Here is a 19,525-nt window from a genome sequence, read left to right on the forward strand (position 1 = left end):
GCTGCATCGTGTACCTTTTGAAAGTACGCAATTGTCCAAGTCTGCATTTGGGTCCACCACACTGCAACCCGTGACACATCTATACGAAATGCTAACTACCATACAATATGCCAAATAATCTCTGAATTGATAGGAACCACTCAAAGCAGGTACATGAGGCAGACAGGAAATCATCAGGTCAGACGACATGTTCCCACTGTAACAGAATTTTGTACAATATGCACCAGGGAAATACCCACTACACAGCATGCAGTGGCATTCTCCAAAGACTCACTAAGTTATCTCAGTCTCAATAGTAGTTTATAAGCATCACATCGCATATGGTCACATCTCACAGGCATGAAGGCTCTGTCTGTGGTCACACACGCCTGTTACATCAGTAATTAGGCATCTCAGCACACAACACAACAGCACACTATAGTGCCTGGGACGGGGGCGGTATATCACCATGGTGGGTGCCAGAGCGTTTCGGGTCCTCTCAGGAGTGCACTCGGGACGGCCCTGAGCTGCATTCCATCCTCCCCGTAGCTCTCCATCGCTCCTCTCCCTCATCGCCATGGTAACTGGGAATGTGGAGACTGGGACAAGGCTGCAGGCCTAGGTAGAAGTGGCCAGGAGTGCATAGAAACATACACTTCCCTTCACTACCTTAAGCCTCCAAGCAGCTGTACACCGCAGAACACAGTCTGAAGTGCATTAATCACTGCAGGTTTCCCACTGAATCTACAGGAACTGAGGCAGAGCAGTGAAAGAATGGGCAGTGATTCACTATGTGCGCTCATATAGACATGAAAACTGTTTCTCTGATCGATCAAACATTGTCTGAATTATTTGTAAAACATTTTAGTTTACAGCCATATCTGCTGCAATTACTAAGGCATAAGTACACTTATGTAGTTGTGGAAATGACTGAGTTTTGGTCTGATGGGCACTTCCTCGCTTGAACCAGAATCCACCGTTTGGGCTGTTCACAAAGGCCGATAACAGAATAAGCACAGCAAGCACACGAAGCAGTAACGTTCTGAGAGTTCTGAGAGCTAGCCTTGTAATAACTTGTCACTAGATGGGTTACAGTAGCTTTCTCTGGTCAGAGCGTCACAGGCATCAGCATGAAGGTTGGCTTTTTGTGTATTACTGTTGCTCTACGAGTATCATCAAATTGTCATTGTTGTAGACATCATAAATGGTTGCATGCTTTCAGCAAGAACAGGGACACTGATGTTTCTTATTTTTAAGAGACCTATGTTGTGTAAAATTATAGATTCAGTGTTGGCTTTTTTTTTTTTTACCTAAACAATTTTTATAAGGAAAATATAACAAAAGCAAATGAGGAAGCATCCATTGAAAGGCAAATCAACACTCAAGAGAAGCAAAAATCATCTTTTTAAAAAATGGAAAAAAAAACAAGCAAACAAAAAATAGAATAATAATAATAACAGCATTGCTACTTTAAAAAAGAAAAAACAACAACAAGGATTGAGAGCAAGAAAAAAAGATCATTTAAAGAAAAGTAGACAAATGGGATGGAATTGAGAGGTAAAGTTGTATGGAGGGATTGTGGAGTGTGTGGTGTATGCGGATTTGTGTGTATGTATGTGTGTGTGTCATATGTAGGACTGAATATGTAGGAAGAACGCGGATGGCATGACAAGAGAAAGTGAGAATTTGTTGTGAGCTTATCTGGGTATATTGGGCCAGGGAAAAATAAAGTAAAAAAAGAGAAGGTGAAACTGTAATGAACATGAAAGGTGAGTATGTATGCATCAAGTTAGACTGTGTGTAAGTGTGTAATGCGTATGAGAGAGAGAGAGAAGAGGGGGGGGGGGATTTTGGCTAACTGGTTCATTTTGGTTGGATTATAAATTTAGATTATTAATGAATGGTTCCCAGTTTTCTCTGAATTGTGAGATTTGATTGTGGCTAGAAGCTGATGTTTTTTCTAATGATATGTATTCTGTGAGAAGGTTCAACCATTGCACAGTATTTACGGTATTTCTTGTTTTCCAATGTACTAGGATAGTTTTCTTGGCGACAGTTAGGGCAGTGAGTATGGGCCTGGTGTTCTTGGTTGTTGAATTGATCGCGGATATGTCTCCAAGTAGGCAGAGGGAGGGAGATAGTGGGATACTGCAACCCAAGAAACGGGATAATGTTTTAGTGACTGTGCCAAAAGTGTTGGATGGGTGGGCATAGCCAAGTAGCGTGGAAATAATTGTCCGGGGTGTTTAGAGTGCAGTGTGAGCATATGCCAGTGTCTGCTAGTTCCATTTTATACATCCTGTGTTGAGTAATATGTGCTCTGTGGATTACCTTGAATTGAATTAATTGTAAATTAGTGTTGTTAGTCATTGTGAATGTGTTGGTGCATATTTGTTGCCAGAAGTCGGCGCTGGGAGAAATGGGCAAATCTACTTCCCATCTTGTAATGGGGAGGTGTATTGTAGAGTCCATATGTGTTAGTAGTTTGTATAGTTTAGAAAGAATTTTCTTCGGAGATGTTATTTTGTCGATTTTTTTAAAGTAATTAAAGTGTTCTCTTGAAAAATGTGGTGGAGATGTGTAATGCCTTTTTGTTTCCATGTGGTGAAATTCAGTGGAGTTTTGTTGAGCTGGAAGTCAGGGTTATGCCAGATTGGGGTGTATTTGCAGGGTGTCAAAGTGGAGTTTGTGATTTTGTTGATTTTCCACCAAGCTTTCAGAGTTGTAGAAATTACAGTGTTCTTAAAGCAGGTGTGGTGTTTTATGTTTATATTGAGGAATGGTAGGTCAGGTGGTGAGATTTCCCTGCATGCTTCTTGTTTGATATCAATCCATGAGTTGTTTTGTTTAGTGGGGTGAGGCCATGTATAGCAATTGTTTGGCCCAGTAGTAATTATGAAAATTTGGTGCATCGAGTCCTCCTTGATTTTTATTTTTTTGAAGAGTACCTAATTTGATTCTGGCTGTTTTATTTTTCCAGTAGAATTTGGTGAATTTTTATTGAATCTAGGGAGCTGAACCAGTTGGTGGTGGGTTGGTTTGGGATCATAGTAAACAGATAGTTGATTTTTGGTTAAATTAACATTTTGACGGTTGCTATTCTTCCAATTAAAGTGGTAGGTTCATCCATCGTTGTAGATCATCTTCTATTGTTTTTATTAATGGGTTAAAGTTGAGATGGAATAACTCAGACAGCTTGGGGGAAATGTTGACGCCTAAATACCTGATATTTCCAGTGGGGGGGGGGGGGGGGTCGATTCCTGTGTTGCAGCATTCCAATCATCTCCTTCTCCATCAAGGGTAAAATTATAGATTTTGTCCAATTTATCGAGTAGTCAGATATTTTTGAGAATGTTTTGATGAGTTTAATGGTTTCTTGTAAGGAATTTTTAGGATCTTGTAGTATAACATCACATCATCTGTGTAAAGGCTGATCTTGTGGTGTGCGTTATGAGTTATAATTCCCTTGATATTTTCATTTTGTCTGATTGCTGCAGTAAGAGGTTCTATGAAAAAAGTGAATAGAAAGGGAGAGAGTGGACATCCTTGCCTATTCCCCCTGTGTAGTGTGAAGCTCTGTGATGTTATTTCATTCGTGGTGACTGTAGCCATGGGTGAGGTGTAAAGTATTTTTATCCAGTGAATAAATGATTCTCCGAAACCAAATTTTTGTAATGTTGCAAATAGAAATGTCCAGTTAACTCTATCGAATGCTTTCTCTGCATCCAGTGAGGTAATTATTGCTTTTAAACTGTGTTGATTGATGACATTAATTAAATTATATAGTCTGCACATATTGTTTGATGAATGTCGTCCTTTGATGAATCCAGTTTGGTCGTGATGAATCATGATTTGGGTGACTGTTTCAATTCTGGTGGCTAAAGCTTTGCTAATTATGTTGATGTCAGTATTGATAAGTGATAGGGGACGATAGCTGGAGGGTAGGGTTGGGTCTTTGCCAGGCTTAAGCAATACTGAGATCAACGCAGTGTTCATATGCGGGGGAATTTTGGAGTTATGTTTTATTTCAAGTGCCATTCTGATAGAGAAATTGTTAACCAAAAATGTTTAAAGAATTCAGTGGGGAAGCCATCAGGTCCTGGAGCTTTATTGTTGGGCATCTGGGTCAGTGCTTTATGAAATTCAGTTTGTGTTAATGGTTCAGTGCTTGTGCATGTTCTTTGGACAGTTGTGGTAGATTTATTTTATTCAAGAAGGAATTGATGTCTGCTGAACTTGGGTCGATGTCTGAGTAAGCTTCTCAACATAACTTTTCACATGTTGGATTTATGCTACAAATTCATACCAGGGTCAAAGCAGTGTAAATGATTTGGCAGACAATGCCCATTAGGAACACAAGCCCAGATCCAGATCAAATGAAGACTTGAAGCAGTAAACGATACCACTACCGGGATTTGAACCCTCAACCAAAGGACTGAGAGACAAACAGTTTACAACTGAGCTATTTGGGAAGGCATGTTCCAGTGCATGTTTGGACACACAAAAATACTCATGGCCCAGGAAATTTTGACACATAGGCTAGATAATGAGGTAACTTTTCATTATACAGCCTTGGTACTTGGGTTACATATGTACTTTTTTGCAATTTGATGCAAATTAGAGATTGGAGATTTGGCACTGGAAATTGGTGATTTATATTTTCCATTTCCTTAGGGGACACCGTAGTGACATCATCACCCTGCGCCAAGAATCTCGGAGTGATGATGGACAACAGGCTGTCCCTCTCCAACAACATTGCAGCAGTAACCCGGGCATGCAGATTTTTCCTATACAACATCCGCAGAATCCGCCCCTTTCTCACCACCTACTCAACCCAGCTCCTGGTCCAAGCAATGGTTCTATCCCGCCTGGACTACTGCAACTCTCTTCTGGCTGGACTACCGGCATCTGCCACCAGACCCCTGCAGCTCATTCAGAATGCTGCGGCTCGTCTGGTCTTCAACCTCCCCAGACACTCCCACGTAACTCCCCTGCTCACTACCCTCCACTGGCTGCCTGTTATAGCTCGCATCAAATTCAAAACATTGGTTCTAGCATACCAGGCAGTCAAGGGATCAGCCCCAGCATACCTTCACAAGATATTCAAACCCTACATGCCAGCCAGATCCCTCCGTTCTGCTACCTCAGGACGCCTAGCACCTCCCCCTCTTCGCACCTGCACTTCCCGAACACGTCTCCTGTCTGTTCTGGCCCCGAGATGGTGGAATGACCTCCCTGTGGAGGTCAGAACAGCTGAGACTGTGACCCATTTCAAACGACGACTGAAGACCCACCTCTTCAGGCTGCACCTCTCCCCATCCCTCCCTTCCCCCCCTGTAAATGGCTAAACTTAGGGGTGTAACTAGGCAGCTGTTTAATAGGTGACTTAGTTGATGCGCCAGTCTTAACAACTACTTGTATTTTTATTTATTCTTATTTTTCCATAGATTGCGTTGTTGCCGTTCTCGTTGTTAGTGTTAATCAGTTTAACCACCAGGGTCCAGGTTGAACTATGCGGTTGTTCCCTGTACTTGGACCAGTACTTCTCTCTAGGGGTTTCGTCATACTTGTTCCTGGTTATGGTTATACACTTTGTTGTACGTCGCTCTGGATAAGAGCGTCTGCCAAATGCCTGTAATGTAATGTAATGTAATGAAAGTTCCTGGTCATTCCGGTCATTGGAGAATGGGAAAAGGAGCAACAACATTGGTAATTGACAATATTTGAAAAAAATCATATGCTTTTCAAAAAAAAAAAAACTGGCTACAGTAAGCTCACTGATCACTGTCTGAGGTCATTAACTACCTTCACCAACGCGGTCTCTGTGCTATAATTTGAGCAAAAACCAGGGTCATAATCAAATGGCCCTATTATGGACCTGCCCACATCCTGGTCTATATCTCCACCCAGTCACATGTTCTGGTTGATGTACCTGACGAAGACCTTTGAGGTCGAAACGTACCATTATATCACTTTGGGAGCAGAAAAAACAGTGTACGGATATACTCTCTCTTCTTACTATTATTATCAGTTAAAACTCATAAAACACAGTACATAAAGAAATATCTCAACAAAAACACTTTTTCAACATACAAAAATGCCAAGATACTCACCCATACAAAGCACTGTCTATAAGCCTATAATTAAAACTTGCAAAATCTAGGCTTTTAAAAGTATTGACATCAATACTTTTGATATAAAAAAGGGGTGGGGTGGTGAATAAATAAATACATATAATAATGGCAAATATTTTGCCCTATTAAAACATTTTTTAATCTTACAAAACTATCCAGACATATGTTTTCCCAATTAATGTACTGTATGTCCGTGGGTTGCATAAAGTTTAGCACAATTGTACTATTTATTTTACAATGTAAACATCATATTTGTGAATAATAATAATAATAATAATAATAATAATAATAATAATATTTTTATTCCAAACAGCACCCAAAGCACTGGATGCAGACAATTGTTCAAACATAGTGTCGCCATTTTCACAACTTCAGGTGTAACAGCTGAATAGCTACATTTCTGTGATTGGCGTTTCACTTTCATGTAACACATAAACTTTGAATGACAACATTCTCAACATAGAATGAGACCATCTAACTGCTCATGATATTAGCTCTCCAACAACACCAAACATGACTTTACTGCATATTAGATTGGCTAAATAGTTTAGACAAAGACAAAGAAAGCGCATAATTTACGCACCGACATAGCCTATTATTCACCTCCAGCACCGGCAACAAAAACAGATATGCTGTCTCAGAAACGTCAAAACAATCTTGATACATCTACGCCTTTGGATCATGCTTTTGATTGGATAATATATGTGACTCACCGAATCATTGACCACTAGAAACGTGCTTTTGACCCGTCGTCCATTTTGCTTTTGACACGCCCCATACTCTGGTCTCCAGATACTCCCGACTCGAGAAAGAGACTGTGGGTCAGAGCCTCTCTGGTCAGAGAGCACATTTCAGCACTGAAATGCAAATAAAATAAAATAAAATGTCTTGTGGCGCATTTTGAATAAAATGAAGTGGAACTGGTAAGAGCAGGTATCGTGGAAAGTCAGCTCTCGTTAGTTTTTTATTATTTTATTTTAATACTTCACAAACACATTTGATGAGTATACGAAGGGCAAATAACCTTAAAAATTGTCAACAACAAAAAAAGAGAGAAAAAAAGAAACAGTTGATTGGGGATGGCACAAGAAAATGTAGACAAAATACCAAAAATTACACAAACTTAAAAACAAACTGTTGACTTGGGCATGCCCATGCAATGTTCCTGATTGATTGAGTTTCATTTCTGAGCCTTATGACGGCCAGCTTATTTTGCATCGACACTGCTGTCTTCCTCATGTTGTCACACCCCAACAATAATCTCCAAAGGCAATTGCAAAGTCTAGAATCAAGACTAGACATCAACAGCTCTCTTCTGCATTCACTAACGACACAAATGAATACACCTGCCTAACCAAACACATCTGTGAAGCCAATTCAACTAATACTTGTAGTACCTTAAAATGGGGGGACCATGTACAAAAGGTGCTGTTGTTCCTAAACGGTTCATCCACTATATGGATGAAAATACCTTCAAATTAAAGCTGACAGTCTGCAACCTCATTGTCATTGTATCCTTTCAAACTCAAAGTGCTAGAGTACAGAACCAAAATAACAAAAAAATGTGTCACTGTCCAATGAATTATGGTGCTCACTGTATGTGCTAAAATTTGGCAAAGATCTACATGGATGAAATAATTGTTTATTCTGCATAACTTATTAAATACCATGACTGATGCAGCTAATAAAAAGTATTGGGATGGCAGGTATGCCATCCCGCCAAGTTACGCCTTGGCGGGGGCATGCCCCCATACCTATACAGCACCGAGAGTTTGGCACTTTTCAGGGTTCCCCACAGAAATAACCACAACAGCCACAGACACTCAGCCCTTAAAAACATTAAATTCTGTACATTCTGACCCCATTTCAACAGACAGAATTCATAAACAACTTCACATGTCCACACAATAAAGCCCCAAACTAAGGGGATTTTGCGTTTTCTCCTTCTTCTTCTTCTTCTTCTTCTTCTTCTTCTTCTTCTTCTTCTTCTTCTCATTCTTATTTTTCCTGCCGCCTATCCCACTAACAACATGTCTCCCCATTGGACATTTCACTAACACCAGCCAAATCTGCCCTACACGACCCAATCAAAAACGCGCATACACACGCAAAATACCCATACATTTGTATTCTGAAACATTTCCCGTTTAAACAGCTAGTCCACCTGTGGCCTAGTGGGTAAGGTTACAGTCTTGGGAACATGGGGTCGGAGGTTCAAGCCCAGCTTAGAACATATTTCTTTAACCTGCTTCAACCCTCACTAATAATTGTCTACTAGCCTACTTATCAATTATTGCTTTTGCACCATATTTACCCGCCGTTCACCGTTCAGTTATTAACCGGCTACAATATTGCTAAGCCACATGGATTCAACGGGAGCTCTTCTGTGCTTACTGGCCTGTGTTCTTTAAAACCACCGGCAGGTTTGCTAATGATATTTCACGCATTGCATAGCTATGGCATTAGCTAACGAAGTCACGGCAAATGTATTCCTTTCATTAAAAAGTTACACCACTTCACCACTGTGCCATTTCTATTAACTATATTTCTTCACTTGGCTACCGTACAAAACTTTCATATAAGCAAACGCCACGCTTCTATTTCTACATTCATGTTACCTCGCTCTGTTCTCTATCTATAGCCACATACGCTACAAACAATTACTACTTGTGTACATTCTGCAACTCCGCAATTTGAACAACTAATCCATCCGTGGCCTAGTGGGTAAGGTTACAGGCTTGATAACACTGGGTCGTATGTTCAAGCCCAGTTTGAAACACGTTTCTTTAACCTGCTTCGATCCTCACTAATAATTGTCTACTACTTCTTAATTATTGCTTTTGCACCATTTCTACCCGCCGTTGACCGTTCAGTTATTAACCGGCTACAATATTGCTAAGATATATGCATTATGACTTACCGTCTGTACGTTGGGTTATTGACCGGCTACAATATTGCTAAGCCACATGGATTCAACGGCAGCTCTTCTGTGCTTACTGGCCTGTGTTCTTTAAAACCACCGGCAGGTTTGCTAATGATATTTCACGCATTGCATAGCTATGGCATTAGCTAACGAAGTCACACACTGGTAAACCTCACTCACTCACGGCCACCCATATGCATTTCATGACGCAAATGTATTACTTTTATTTAAAAGTTACACCAGTTCACCACTGTGCCATTTCTACTAACTATATTTCTTCACTTGGCTACCGTACAAAACCTTAATATCAGCAAACGCCACGTTTCTACATTCCTGTTACCTCGCCCTGTTCTCTATCTACCCACATACGCTACAAACAATTAGTACTTATGTACATTCCGCAACTCCGCAGGTTGAACAGCTAATCCGTCTGTGGCCTAGTGGGTAAGGTTACAGGCTTGGGAACACTGGGTCGTATGTTCAAGCCCAGCTTGGAACCCGTTTCTTTAACTTGCTTCGACCCTCACTAATAATTGTCTACTACTTCTTAATTATTGCTTTTGCACCATATCTACCCGCCGTTCACCGTTCAGTTATTAACCGGCTACAATATTGCTAAGATATATGCATTATGACTTACCGTCTGTACGTTCAGTTATTGACCGGCTACAATATTGCTAAGCCATATGGATTCAACTGAAGCTCTTCTGTGCTTACTGGCTTGTGTTCTTCTTTAAAACTACCGGCAGGTTCGCTAATGATATTTCACGCATTGCATAGCTATGGCATTAGCTAACGAAGTCACAGACTGGTAAACCTCACTCACTCACGGCCACCCATATGCATTTCATGACGCAAATGTATTCCTTTTATTTAAAAGTTACACCGGTTCACCACTGTGCCATTTCTACTAACTATATTTCTTCACTTGGCTACTGTACAAAACCTTAATATCAGCAAACGCCACGTTTCTACATCCATGTTATCTCGCCCTGTTCTCTATCTAGCCACATAGGCTACACACAATTACTACGTATGTACGTTCTGCAACTCCGCATTAAAACATTACATTTAAAATCATGATTCACTCATAAGTATAACTACTAGCACTGAACATGAGAAAAACACATTCGTGCAATAGATTACATTACAGGTAAATAATGTGTGCAATGTTATTTGACCCTCCACTTCAACAACCAATGTTCAATACCGACTGTTATATATACCATTTGATAAGGAATATAAGCTCGCTCATGGTCACTCCATTTACTTCGCACTATACTCCGTGATCATGTCAACCTTCACCTACATGCCCATTCTGCTAAAAACATATTGTTTCAACTACGGAATTTCGTAATTTCATTTTAATTTCTCCCACACTGTTGTTATTCTCTCATATGCAAAGCCTGCTGGGACATATGCGTCTGCTCCTATTCTCCACTATCATGTTTTCCGGTTCTAGTTTAGCAAAACGGCGAAGAGGATTCCTACCTGCAGATTAGCCTATCAAAATGCCTTATAAACCTTACAAACACTAAAAGTGCATCTCCACGAAATAACAGACAATGGAGCAGGACAGAAGGATAAACCTTACAAACACTAATAGTGCATCTCCACGAAATAACAGACAACGGAGCAGGACAGAAGGCTACACAAGTTGCGACCTAGGGAGTTATAATTCTACGGGCATGTTGATTATTTTGTCAGTCAAGGCTCGTTGGATGGACGTCAAATCCGTGAGTACATACCATATTCCATCTGCGTTTCTGATGCGTTTACGCTTACGCCATTGCATCCTTTCTCACAGACACTGTTTTACATATATAGCAAACCGAAACTGCTGAACGGTACACGCTCATCAGACTGTACAGATTCACACAACGATAGCCATAATCCACAACCGTTTCTTGCAGGGTCGCATTTCTCACTCTCATAATAAAACGCTTTGCAAAAAGAACTGATATCTCATAAAAAACACGTTTTCAACGTACAAAAATGCCAAGTTACTAAAAAGTATTGATATCAAAATGACGCCAAGTTACGATACTACAAACAATATAGGCTATCTTGCCTCACCGAAATGACATAAGATGTATCTCAAAGCAATGCTACCCAATATTTCCTCAGTTCTTTCAAGTCACTTGGCCCTGTGTTTTCTAATCTTACCATTTCACAATATCATGCACACTTTCTGTCAGATCAAAGAGACAAATATTTCGAATTGCCTCATGGAACACATTGAACATTGTACATTGAAATTAATGTATAAATTCATTAATGTACAGAACTGCTGCTGAGCAACGACAGGAAGCACATTTCTCCAGAAAACATGTTTATACTTGCTTCTGAACTGAATTTGAGTACATGTGCAAGTTGTTGTATATTTGCTACGTACAATAAATACTGCATGTAAAACACATATTGTACATACATACATAGAGAACTTCTTTATCCGCATGGGGACATTTCCCTGGCAGCATCTTACATTCACATTCACGAACACACTTGTACCAAGAAACATACTATCATTCACGCAACAGAAAGCCTGGGCAGCGAAATACATAGGCCTACATACCAATACAAATTGGACATACACACACCTATTCAATCAATCTTGACTGTGAGAGAGCCATCCACACATATATTTGGCCTGTTCATGTAGTGCATGCTTATACACAGGGCCAAGTGACTTGAAAGAACTGAGGAAATATTGGGTAGCATTGCTTTGAGATACATCTTATGTCATTTCGGTGAGGCAAGATAGCCTATATTGTTTGTAGTATCGTAACTTGGCGTCATTTTGATATCAATACTTTTTAGTAACTTGGCATTTTTGTACGTTGAAAACGTGTTTTTTATGAGATATATAAAACTCCACCCATCGAACATTCAGCTGAGCCAGTAAACAGGTGAGTAAGGAAAGGTCCAAAGGTCCAAAACAGAAACTGAAGCTTACGGCCATTTTAAAAACGGAGGAGGAAGAAACCCTAGGAAAGAAGGAATAAAATTAAATGTAAAAAACGGAGTAAACAGTCTGTTGCGGAGTGGAACTGTGGTAAGAGAAGCTGAAGGTAAAGGGCTGCGGGGAGGAATGGGAATCTACAGGTATAATCACATTAACCCGCGTAATTCAGAAAAACGGATAACTGGCAATAAAATAGCGAGTTTAATGCGTAGCCTAACAAGCTCATACGGAATCCAAACATACCATTTAGACCAGAAAGTAATTTTTTTAAAATAACCTTTAAAAGAATGTTTACTTAAGTTTTTTTGATATTCCATGACCACTTCTACCACGTGAGGAGGTAGCCTAGTGTGACGGACGTTACAGGACTTGTCGCTTGTTGTTGACATTTTTACACTTACTGCACTATAAACCCTGATTTTGTTTTTACTTATTAAGGGGTTGTTACTTCTTTTTTTCCATGTTTTAGAGGAAATCATTTCCATTAGTCTACTAAACAAATTAAGTGGTTTGCAATATTGAGGAAAAATATACAGTGGAGTGATTATGTTAGGCAGATTACTCTATATGATATCATTTTACTCATAGTCGGACACCCTCCAGAACCCGGACACGCTCCCTTGCGGCGTTGGTCCCGTCCTTTTTATTGAAAATTTCGAAAAGACGTGGGGGTTGGAAGTAGCCTAGGTGTCCGGTATTTAGGGTTATTAAACTACCTTTGTGTGAAATTTCATATTACGACGAATTTAATAAACATTAAACCCTGTTCGAGTGAATGAAATGGGGCAATTCGGCACTGGATGACGATCTCGCTACTGTTTACCGTCTACTCTCGCAGGCTTTGACTGGCTGACCTTACAATTCCTATATGTATGTGTTTGTGACAAGTTGTGCTGTGTTTCAAGCTGCTTATATAGCATATCGGGTGAACGGACAAGGAAGAACGCAGGCACCTATTATTACGCGAAAATTGCGAAAAAGCGTCCACCTACAGGTAAGCGCACGATAAGGCAGCGTCGAGACTAACGAACCAGAAGGGAATGACGACACGACTTCTGAGGCCTATAGCCTGTGTCCGAATATTCAGAAAATTACGTCCTATGTCTTTTCCTAACCACTTTTCTTTGACCTCGGTGGAAAGCGTCCTGAGGTTAAGAAAAGACGTGAAGATAAATTCAATAGGACAACCGCGGTGCTAAGAGAATCCGACTGCACTTACACTAGGCCACGTATTTATGCGACGGCGGATGTTATTGACGTGAGTCTGCCGTGATACAACTACAATGTTCCGCAGATGGACTACTAAAAGCGCACCTTAGATACTTCGCCCCGTGCGTTCTTGCCGTGTTGTTTCATGCAGGCTATATGAACGTGGACAACTCGGTGAAAAATATTACTTCATTACCAAGGTTGGAATTGAAATAAATAAAGGAATATAGCCTACCAGTCACAAAAGTGAAACGAAATGGTTGTCACATTGAGAATGGTTGCTCACGCTCCCATGCAGGTAAATGCAGTTAGATCTTAAATTAGCTCTTTGACTAATCATAAATCAGTTACAGATACCTGTAATGTGAATCTGGTCAGGCTATTAAATGTTTGCGACACAACTCCTTAATTAGCACTAAACAGGAACAGAAAACAAACTAAGATTGGGGAACTGGCGCCCTCTAGTGTGACGGTTGGATTCAGGTAGGGTTTTTATTTCCCAAAAATATATAAAAATAATTGGCACCCCTAAAGATTCTTACAAATAAAATAAAATCAAACTAAATCTACATCAATATTAAGAGAAACTCTTGTGGCATTCCATGGCTTTCTGTTTCACTGGTGGATTAAACTGAGAACTTGATTGTGAAACCCATTTTTCATCTGCCACAGAGAAAGACAAAGAACTGACGAACTAAATTAAAATGGTTGCTGACCTTTGAAAATCAGGCCAATGGATCAAAAAATAAACTAAATATGCTAGTTACTACTGTGAGGGCAATAATGAAGAAATATAAAACTGCTGGAGGGCAGCATGGTGGTGTGTGTGGAGTTTGCATATTCTCATCTCATGTCTGTATGGGTTTCCTCCCACAGTCCAAAGACATGCAGGTTAAGCTAATTGGAGACACTAAATTGCTTGAATGTATGAGTGTGTAAGTTCATGGTGTGTGTGCTCTGTGATGGCCTGGTGACCTGTTCAGGGTTTTTTCCTGCCTCTTGTCCAATGCATTCTGGGACAGGCTCCAGGCCCCCTCACAACCATGTCCAGGAATATGATGTAGGATGGATTTAAGGATGCATATACTGAAAAGAAAAATACGGTGGTGGATCTTTAATGTTATGGGGCTACTTTGCTCACACTGGTCCTGGGGCCCATGTTAAGGAAAGCAGCATCGTGAACTCTACCCAAGTGCCAGGACAATTTAGCCCTAAACCTGACTACCTCTGCCAGCAGACTGAAACTAGTGGATCTTTCAGCAAGGCAGTGACCCCAAATTCACGTTAAAATCCACAAATAAAAAGGTTAATGATGCAGAAGCCTCATTGTGCAATGGCTACAACAGTCTAAAGACTGCTGAAACTCCCTGAAAACCTGTGACTCAATTGAACAGCACAGCCCATAAGCATGGATCAACAAAGACATCAGGATCTGGAAAGATTGTGGGTGGAGGAAGAGTCTAAGATCCCTCCCAATGTGTTCTCTGGTCTTATGAGATGTTATGTAAAAAGACTCAGTGCCATTATCCCTGCGAGGGGAGGGTGCACACAGTACCAAATACAGGGGTGCCAATAATTGTGACGCACAATTTTTGTAAAATTGTATCATCTGAGAAATGTGTCATTTTGGTAGTTTCCATTAAATCATTGAATATATTCCGTATGTTGGACAATGAAAATATACCTCAGCACTGGTAATCCTTATATTGAACGGTCTTAGTAATTGTTATCATGGGTGCAGAATATTTTTGAAGGAATTGTATTACTGTACAAGTTTATGGCTCAGTTAAATTCCAGATTTGTCCCTGTCTGTTCTATGAGATTTGATGTGTGTGTGTGTGTGTGTGTGTGTGTTATAACAAATTCAGACCAATTTAAACAGAATGAACACGCTATATTCACGGGAATCTAATCAAACGGAATTTATATATTACAACAGAGGCAACCAAACAATAAACAAAAAAAAAACAACAACAACAAAATAACGATATGACAAGTATTTTATCAGGAAAACATAAACCCAGGTACAATCATTACTCAACTGGCAATGTGAAATAGTAACTGATTGTCCGTTGAATAACAGTTAAAGTTGAAGTCCGAGTTTAGTTTAGTTGTCAGGTATCCACGAAACACAAATCCAGAAAACGTGCCAAAAATAATAAGTCCCGAAACCAAAATTAATGCATAAGTGCAAAAATCTTCTTTCCTCTCCAAAAACAAATAATTAAGCAATGCATTGCATTCAAAGAAGCAAAAAAAAAAAAAAAAAAAAACCCAAAAATCATCGGCTCACCCTCCTGATGCAGTAGAAGAGAATTCTTTTAAAACGTACGTTCAGCAGGTTACTCGTTTTCGTGTCTTGGAGCTGTGTTGAATAATTGTAGATTGAAAAAAATACAATCCAAACAAAAACGCCAACAAATCTCAGAATTCTTGATTATTTTCTGCTGACTCCCCTTTACTCCATTCTCCGTTGCTACCTCTTGCCCCCAATCTATTTCAAAAAACCTATCACCTGGCCCGTCACCACCTGTTTGCTGCTTGAGCGCAACTCTTAAAGGGCCGGCATACAAATTTGCGATACTTCGCAAAGGACTCATTATCGATACATACATTGAGTATATCAGTGGGATAAAATGCACAACTAACATAATATGGTGCGTACATATTTGAATGCACCAAACTTAATTAAATTACCTTTTTGTGTTACACGTTTACATTATGTGACCCTCACAGTGTATTATTATGTCTGTGCGTTATCATGTTCTTCTTGTGTGTATTTACAGGTCTGCCAATTTGGGTCAGAACCCACTTCTGAATCTGATCTGGTGTGTTCAGGTGTCCTGAGACAGGAGGCGCTATTTCTAAAATGAGTTCTTCAGAGGAGACCGAGACTGACGATGGAACCCACGGCCCTGCGAGAAAGAGGTAAAAATGCATGAATCAGAGAGTTAATGTGCTGTGAGTTAGAGCTGCAGTAAGAGGATGAGTTTAACTGGAAGCTCTGTCTCCATGTGCTGTGAGTTAGAGCTGCAGTAAGAAGATGAGTTTAACTGGAAGCTCTGTCTCCATGTGCTGTGAATTAGAGCTGCAGTAAGAGGATGAGTTTAACTGGAAGCTCTGTCTCCATGTGCTCTGAGTTAGAGCTGCAGTAAGAGGATGAGTTTAACTGGAAGCTCTGTCTCCATGTGCTGTGAGTTAGAGTTGCAGTAAGAAGATGAGTTTAACTGGAAGCTCTGTCTTTATGTGCTGTGAGTTAGAGCTGCAGTAAAAGGATGAGTTTACCTGGGAGCTCTGTCTCCATGTACTGTGAGTTAGAGCTGGAGTAAGAGGATGAGTTTAACTGGAAGCTCTGTCTCCATGTGCTGTGAGTTAGAGCTGGAGTAAGAGTATGAGTTTAACTGGAAGCTCTGTCTCCATATGCTGTGAGTTAGAGCTGCAGTAAGAAGATGAGTTTAACTGGAAGCTCTGTCTCCATGTGCTGTGAGTTAGAGCTGGAGTAAGAGTATGAGTTTAACTGGAAGCTCTGTCTCCATGTGTTGTGAGTTAGAGAGCTGCAGTAAGAAGATGAGTTTAACTGGAAGCTCTGTCTCCATGTGCTGTGAGTTAAAGCTGCAGTTAGAGTGTGAGTTTAAATGGAAGCTCTGTCTCCATGTGCTGTGAGTTATAGGTGCAGTAAGAGGATGAGTTTAACTGGAAGCTCTGTCTCCATGTACTGTGCGTTAGAGCTGTAGTAAGAGGATGAGTTTAACTGGAAGCTCTGTCTCCATGTACTGTGAGTTTGAGCTGCAGTAAGAAGATGAGTTTAACTGGAAGCTCTGTCTCCATGTGCTGTGAGTTCGAGCTTTAGTAAGAGGATGAGTTTAACTGGAAGCTCTGTCTCCATGTGCTGTGAGTTAGAGAGCTGCAGTAAGAAGATGAGTTTAACTAGAAGCTCTGTCTCCATGTACTGTGAGTTAGAGCTGCAGTAAGAGGATGAGTTTCACTGGCAGCTCTGTCTCCATGTTTGTTCACAGGGTCCGGGTAAAGAAGGCAGGGTCACCTGTACCCAGCTGTCTGTCTATGATGAGTGATCATTCAATGCATTTTCCAAACAACTTCCGAGGAGAGTTCACAGGTGATCAAAGGTAATGAAACAAGTTCATACTGACACTACGGTTAAATAAAACTTAAATCTCAGTGGCTACTTTTTGGTTTAGTGGGGTGTATGATAGCACATTCTCGTCAACGTGTGTGTATTAACTCATTTTAAATTGTCATGATGTGTTTTATATCACATTCGGATGTGCTGTGAGTTAGAGCTGCAGTGAAAGGATGAGTTTACCTGGGAGCTCTGTCTCCATGTACTGTGAGTTAGAGCTGGAGTAAGAGTATGAGTTTAACTGGAAGCTCTGTCTCCATGTGCTGTGAGTTAGAGAGCTGCAGTAAGAAGATGAGTTTAACTGGAAGCTCTGTCTCCATGTGCTGTGAGTTAAAGCTGCAGTTAGAGTGTGAGTTTAAATGGAAGCTCTGTCTCCATGTGCTGTGAGTTAGAGCTGCAGTAAGAGGATGAGTTTAACTGGAAGCTCTGTCTCCATGTGCTGTGAGTTAAAGCTGCAGTTAGAGTGTGAGTTTAAATGGAAGCTCTGTCTCCATGTGCTGTGAGTTAGAGCTGCAGTAAGAGGATGAGTTTAACTGGAAGCTCTGTCTCCATGTGCTGTGAGTTTGAGCTGCAGTAAGAGGATGAGTTTAACTGGAAGCTCTGTTTCCATGTGCTGTGAGTTAGAGCTTTAGTAAGAGGATGAGTTTAACTGGAATCTCTGTCTCCATGTGCTGTGAGTTAGAGAGCTGCAGTAAGAAGATGAGTTTAACTGGAAGCTCTGTCTCCATGTACTGTGAGTTAGAGCTGCAGTAAGAGGATGAGTTTAACTGGAAGCTCTGTCTCTATGTGCTGTGAGTTAGAGCTTTAGTAAGAGGATGAGTTTAACTGGAATCTCTGTCTCCATGTGCTGTGAGTTAGAGCTGCAGTAAGAGGATGAGTTTAACTGGAAGCTCTGTCTCCATGTGCTGTGAGTTAGAGCTGCAGTAAGAGGATGAGTTTAACTGGAAGCTCTGTTTCTATGTGCTGTGAGTTAGAGCTGCAGTAAGAGGATGAGTTTAACTGGAAGCTCTGTCTCCATGTGCTGTGAGTTAGAGCTGCAGTAAGAGGATGAGTTTAACTGGAAGCTCTGTCTCCATGTGCTGTGAGTTAGAGCTGCAGTTAGTGTGAGTTTAAATGGAAGCTCTGTCTCCATGTTCTGTGAGTTAGAGCTGCAGTATACGAGTTTAACTACGTTGTGTCTCATGATTTATTCACAGGATTCCCTGCTCACTGGATTTAAGTCGTTTAGACGAGGAGAGTTCAGATAAACTTTCCCACATAAAACAGGTATGATATATACTTTTTTATATTTCAATATTTGAAGTTTATTTGACTTTCAGACGATCAGATTGAATATGTAATCAGGTTAATTATAGTTTATAAAAAGTGCTCTGGCCCTCTTTGGCTCACAGAACGACTGGATTCTTTTTTAGGATCCAAAAACTATGACAGTGGAAATTTCCAAACAGAATGTTTTAAAGTTCAAAGTTCAAAGGCTTTATTTGTCACATGCATATACATGTGCATACAGTGATATGCTAGTGAGAAAAACTCCTTGTAGACTGCAACACAATGCTTCAATATTAACAATATACAGAAAATTAAAATAAAAATAATAACACAATATAATATAACATATGAATACAAATTAAAAGAGAAGATCATAAAGAGCAGTTATTTAAAAAAACGAGCAATACAAATAAGTTTTAAAAAGTAAGTACTAAAATAAGTCACAGGAAGCAGTGCAACCTATGATATATAATTAAATAAGTACAATAAAGACGAAAGAATAATACAAAGTAAACCGTGGGACGGTAAGGTGCTGCAGTGTACATAGAGGTAAAGGTGCTATGTGCTTGAGGTGAAAATACTATTTCAGGACAGTTGTCCTGGCAGTGCAGTTAAAAGCACTGATGGCCTGAGGGAAGAAGCTCCTCCTAAGTCTCTCAGTGCTGGTCCTGTGGCTGCGTAGGCGTTTGCCTGACCGCAGCAGCTCAAACAGTCCGTTGTTGGGATGGAAAGAGTCCTTCCTAATCCTCTGTGCTCTGCTTAAGCACCTCCTGGGGTACAGGTCCTGCAGAGTGGGGAGTGTGGTCCCCATGGTACGCTCAGCTGACCGCACCACCCTCTGCAGGGCTCTCCGGTCCAGAGAGGAGCAGTTCCCGTACCAGACGGTGATGTTCCCCAGCAGGATT

General features: G+C 40.5%; 1 protein-coding gene across 2 annotated transcripts in view; it reads left to right on the forward strand.

The window, feature by feature from the left end:
- The window catches only part of LOC118218904, a 284,420-nt gene that overhangs the window by 204,956 nt on the left and 59,939 nt on the right, over positions 1-19,525 (forward strand). The gene's annotated exons all lie outside the window — the stretch shown is intronic.

This window comes from Anguilla anguilla, chromosome 19 (assembly GCF_013347855.1).
Source record: "Anguilla anguilla isolate fAngAng1 chromosome 19, fAngAng1.pri, whole genome shotgun sequence".
NCBI classification, from domain to species: Eukaryota; Metazoa; Chordata; class Actinopteri; order Anguilliformes; family Anguillidae; genus Anguilla; species Anguilla anguilla.